The sequence below is a fragment of the Salvelinus sp. IW2-2015 genome, unplaced genomic scaffold, assembly GCF_002910315.2.
Source record: "Salvelinus sp. IW2-2015 unplaced genomic scaffold, ASM291031v2 Un_scaffold2268, whole genome shotgun sequence".
NCBI lineage: Eukaryota > Metazoa > Chordata > Actinopteri > Salmoniformes > Salmonidae > Salvelinus > Salvelinus sp. IW2-2015.
In genome coordinates, this window is record NW_019943595.1 from 23,775 (window position 1) to 29,774 (window position 6,000).

Here is a 6,000-nt window from a genome sequence, read left to right on the forward strand (position 1 = left end):
TTGGACTAATTGTATTTTATAGTTCCTCGTAGGTTATCGACAGGCCGAATTCAAGTTGTTCAGACCGTTTTGAATAGTGTAGGTAGAATTTCAATAAATGTTAAAGCTGTCTGATGTTTTGCACCGTAGTTTTGCTATCTTAACAATATGCTGTGACATATTGTATGTGGTCAGTAGTCAGCTGGAGCTGAGGTGATTCATACTGTCTGTCTGTRTCTGTCTCTGTCTACAGTGTATCTAACTGGATAGCACAGTTGGAGAGGATTATATTATTTTTTAGATGTGTGGCTGGATTGCAGAAATGATCAACGGAGGAGATCCAATGATTGTTTAAACACTATTTGTTATTTCTGGTTTCTATATACAACTCTCTAGACTTTTTGATGTTTGTTTTGTTGTGTACTTTCATGGAGCCAAAGACGTATAATTTATCAGCTGTATTTCATTTTCTGAGTATCTTCTTTAGATATATTGGACGAAATCCATTAAAATATACTTTTATAAAGAAATTATTGGGACTGTAATAGCCCTAAATTGCAATGACGGACTTAATTGGATCATACGAATACAAATTGGGCAATCAAATTTGGCAATACCATTAGTTTAAATAAAAAAAGGAGAATTGAACATTTTGTTAAACTTCTTTATAAAACCTCACTCTATTTCACATATATACATAGGTCTTATGTATATATAGCTGAGTATGTATGCATGTGCATTGACTGTACATATTGCATACTTGTATGTGTTTTGTCCCTGTTCCATTTCAGTCATTCTACCAGTAATACCTCTCATCCATGGACCATTCATCATGCCATTCTGAATCATAGCTATCATCCTCGGGCCATTCAACAGRGGAATACCATTCTGTTTTGTCCATTTTGGATGTAGAATAGAGTGGAAGTCCCCCCCCCAAAAAATGTAATGAAAAATATGCCACAAAACCAAAAATAAATTCTAAATTTTTCTACATTTAATTAATTGTGTTCCTAACTGTAGAATGTCCCAAAATAATACATTTTTACAGTCTCTAAAGTGTTGGCTCTGAAATTCTTGTCTCACTGTCTGTTACTCTGTCGCTGCTCTTCTTGCATATTTTTCTCTTCAGAAATTATTTGATTCATGATTTAGGTCTGTAGAGCTTTGTTTTTTTTTTGATGAAAGGTTGTCAGTGACTTAACTGAAAGTATATTGTATCATACAACTTAGGTGGTAGGTTTGAGTGTGTGCGTGTGTGTGTGTGTGTGTGTGTGTGTGTGTGTGTGTGTGTGTGTGTGTGTGCGTGTGCGTGCGTGCATAGGTCTGCATCTGCGTGCGGATAATGGTGGGGAATTGGGGGTGAGATGGGGTCTTACAGACAGGGGAACCCATATTTTGTACTTTGATACTTGCTCATAAATTGCAAAACCCACAATCTTTATCTAAATGTGTTCAAGAGTGATGCTGAGGTCTCCTTTGAATGTTGGGATGATGGAGTTTGTACTGTCATCTAAGTCTGAGCTGATTGAATGTCTCTGTGTGTCCGCTCCAGGTGTCGTTGGTGAGCCTGGTAGCTAACTCTCTGGGCTACTCTGACTTTGCTGCCATCAAATCACTGAGGACCCTCCGAGCGCTGAGGCCCCTAAGGGCCCTGTCCAGATTCGAGGGCATGCGGGTGAGACGTTCTTTAACCTTTTCTTAGAGATGTTCTACTTTCCCCGCTCTCTCATAGTTGGCCTATGTCAAGTTATTCTAGGAGATTCCACAAGTTATTATCATCCTGCGAAGGACCAGAGTTMTTCCTAAGCTGGTCACGTGGTCAGGAAAAACTTGTGGTCCTATATCATAACAGTCTGAAGTGACAGACAGCCTCTAACAGTGGAGTATTACCTTGGTCACTTAGTCAGGAAAAACTCCAGCCCTTAATCATTAAACATAATTGATATGCTGTGTCTGTGCTCCGTAATAGACAACTTCTACCCGCCTACCCGTGTTGTCTCGATCCCCAGGTGGTGGTGAACGCACTGATTGGAGCCATCCCATCCATCATGAACGTCCTGCTGGTCTGCCTCATCTTCTGGCTCATCTTCAGCATCATGGGAGTCAACCTATTCGCAGGGAAGTTTGGTAAATGTGTGAACCGGACAGGGTTCATCCACAATGCCTCCATCGTCAACAACAAGTCAGAGTGCCTGGCCATGAACGACACTCAGTTTTATTGGACTAAAGTCAAGGTCAACTTCGACAACGTGGGACTAGGATACCTCTCACTGCTGCAAGTGGTCCGTCTTTAAAAAATAAAATACAAAAATTACTGTTTACATTTTTTGTTTTTAGCAACTTATGTGTTGAAAGGATGCCATAGTTATTATTGTTTGTCGATAAATTAAGTAACATTTTTATTATTTAAAAAAGGTTTACCCTATAATTGTGTCAATGGTGTTCAATTTCCTTCAAGGCCACGTTTAAAGGATGGATGGAAGTTATGCATGCAGCTGTTGATTCACGTGGCGTATGTATCAATCTCTTTCCACAAATCTAGACAAATTCCTCATCTCATAAATAGAATGAGTAGACTACATTTTTATTTATAAAAATGAAAATGGGTTCAACTAAAATGTGTGTGTGTGTGTGTGTGTGTGTGTGTGTGTGTGTGTGTGTGTGTGTGTGTGTGGTGTCTCCGGTAGAGGAGCAGCCAATCAGGGAGATCAACCTCTACATGTACCTCTATTTTGTCATCTTCATCATCTTCGGATCCTTCTTCACTCTCAACCTCTTCATCGGAGTCATCATTGATAATTTCAACCAGCAAAAAAGAAGATAAGTATATGTGGCATAACATGCTGTTTTATGTCTCGACCTTACTCATTTCACACTGTTGTATAAACAGCTGTCTGTATGGATATCTACAACATTAACAGCTGTCTGTATGTATATATACAACATTAACAGCTGCTGTATGGATATACAACATTAACAGCTGTCTGTATAGACATTAACGCTGTCTGTATGGATAATACAACATTAACAGCTGTGTGTATGCATATCAGTGGAGGCTGCTGAAGGGAGACAGCTCATAATAATGTCTGGAACAGAGCAAATGGAATGGAAACCATGTGTTTGATGTAATTGATACCATTTCACCTATTCCGCTCCAGCCCATTACCACGAGCCAGTCCTCCCAAATGAAGGTCCCACAACCTCCTGTGATGTATATGTGGCAACATTAACGGTGAAGAATAATGGTGAATGCATTTGTTATACTTAGGTGGACAAGACATTTTCATGACTGACGAGCAGAGGAAGTACTACAAGGCTATGAAGAAAATAGGCTATAAAAGCCCGAAAGCCTATACCAAGACCTACGGTAAAATACCAACTATGAAAGCCTATACCAAGACCTACGGTAAAATACCAACTATGATAAGTCTATACCAAGACCTACGGTAAAATACCAACTATCGATAAGTCTATACCAGCCTACGGTAAAATACCAACTATGATAGTCTATACCAGACCTACGGTAAAATACCAACTATGATAGTCTATACCAAGACCTACGGTAAATACAACTATGATAAAGTCTATACCAAGACCTACGGTAAAATACCAACTATGATTCTATACCAAGACCTACTCGGTAAAATACCAACTATGATAGGCCTATACCAAGAACAGTAAATATACCAACTATGATGGCCTATACCAAGATTTACGGTAAAATACCAACTATGATAAGTCTATACCAAGACTACAGTAAAATACCAACTATGATAAGCCTATACAGACCTACGGTAAATACCAACTATGATAGCCTATACCAAGACCTACGGTAAATACAACTATGATAGGCCTATACCAAGACCTAGCGGTAAAATACCAACTATGATAGGCCTATACCAAGACTCTACGGTAAAGATACCAACTATGATAGGCCTATACCAAGACTCAAGGTAAAATACCACTATGATAAGTCTATACAAGACCTACGGTAAAATACCAACTATGACTAATCTATAACCAAGACCTACGGTAAAATACCAACTTTGATGAACTATGACAAACATGACAGTGGATCTAATATGTACTCAAACATTGTTTTCTAAATGCATTATAGAATGAACCTGAATGATATTCGAACGATGGAAATTTTATGGATAGCCAACATTGCGTTAATAGATCCATGCCATCTTTTCATCTATCCATCTCTCCAGAATATCCTCCAAGGCTTCTTATTTGACCTGGTATCCAAGCAAGCCTTTGACATCATCATTATGATGCTGATCATCGTCAACATGGTGACCATGATGGTGGAGACAGACGATCAGTCCGCACGCATGGAGTCCATTCTCAACAAGATCAACCTGGTCTGTAGCGTGATGTACTAGTACTACAGTACCCATAATGCTCTGTGTACGATGTACTACAGTACCCATAATGCTCTGTGTATGATGTACTACAGTACCCATAATGCTCTGTGTATGATGTACTACTGTACCCATAATACTCACGTAGTCCATCCTCAACAAAATGATCTGTAGCAGAGACGGAAGAGGAAGTGAGACATCCCACTCCRTAATTTRTTCTGTTTCAATGGAGTCAATGAACTATGTAGACCAGACCCAGCTGCTATTGCATAGGTGTCTATGGGAGTGCCACCCCCTTAAGTAGAAAGGAACTGACCATTTTTTCCAATGGTAAATGGCTTGAGTGAACTATCTTAATTTATCCACCATCTTTGTTCTATAGCATGATGTACTAGTACTACAATACCCATAATGCTCTGTACAACTTATCCTTTTTTATCCTAGTACATACAGTGCATTCGGAAAGTATTCAGACCRCTTGACTTTTTCCACATATTGTTACGTTACAGCCTTATTCTAAAATGTATTAAATTATATTTTTTCCTCATCAATCTACACACAATACCCYATAATGACAAAGCAAAAACAGGTTTTTAGAAATGTTTGCAAATGTATTACAAATAAAAAACAGAAATACCTTATTTACATAAGTATTCAGACCCTTTGCCATGAGACTCGAAATTGAGCTCAGGTGCATCCTGTTTCCATTGATCATCCTTGAGAAGATTCTACAACTTGATTGGAGTCCACCTGTGGTAAATTCAATTGATTGGACAAGATTTGGAAAGGCACACACCTGTCTATATAAGGTCCCACAGTTGACAGTGCACGTCAGAGCAAAAACCAAGCCATGAGGTCGAAGGATTTGTCCGTAAAGCTCTGAGACAGGATTGTGTTGAGGCACAGATCTGGGGAAGGGTACCAAACAATTTCTGCAGCATTGAAGGTCCCAAGAACACAGTGGCCTGCATTATTCTTAAATGGAAGAAATTTGGAACCACCAAGACTCTTCCTAGAGCTGGCCGCCCGGCCAAACTGAGCAATCGGGATAGAAGGGCCTTGGTCAGGGAGGTGACCAAGAACCCAATGGTCACTCTGACAGAGCTCTAGAGTTCCTCTGTAGAGATGGGAGAACTTTCCAGAAGGACAACCATCTCTGCAGCACTCCACCAATCAGGCCTTTATGGTAGAGTGGCCAAATGGAAGCCACTCCTCAGTAAAAAGCACATGACAAGCCCGCTTGGAGTTTGCCAAAAGCCACCTAAAGACTCTCAGACCATGGAAAACCAGATTATATGGTCTGATGAAACCAAGATTGAACTCTTTGGCCTGAATGCCAAGCGCACTTCTGGAGGAAACCAGGCACCATCCCTACGGTGAAGCATGGTGGTGGCAGCATCATGCTGTGGGGACGTTTTTCAGTGGCAAGTACTGGGAGACTAGTTAGGATTGAGGGAAGCTGAATGGAGCAAAGTACAGAGAGATCCGCGAGGAAACCCTGCTCCACAGCGCTCAGGACCTCAGACTGGGGTGAAGGTTCACCTCCAACAGGACAACGACCCTAAGCACACAGCCAAGACAACGCAGGAGTGGCTTCGGGACAAGTCTCTGAATGTCCTTGAGTGACCCAGCCAGAGCCCGGACTTGAACCCGA

The 6,000-nt window shown here is 40.5% G+C and overlaps 1 pseudogene; it reads left to right on the forward strand.

The window, feature by feature from the left end:
* The window catches only part of LOC112073461 (sodium channel protein type 5 subunit alpha-like), a 32,292-nt pseudogene that overhangs the window by 21,467 nt on the left and 4,825 nt on the right, over positions 1 to 6,000 (forward strand).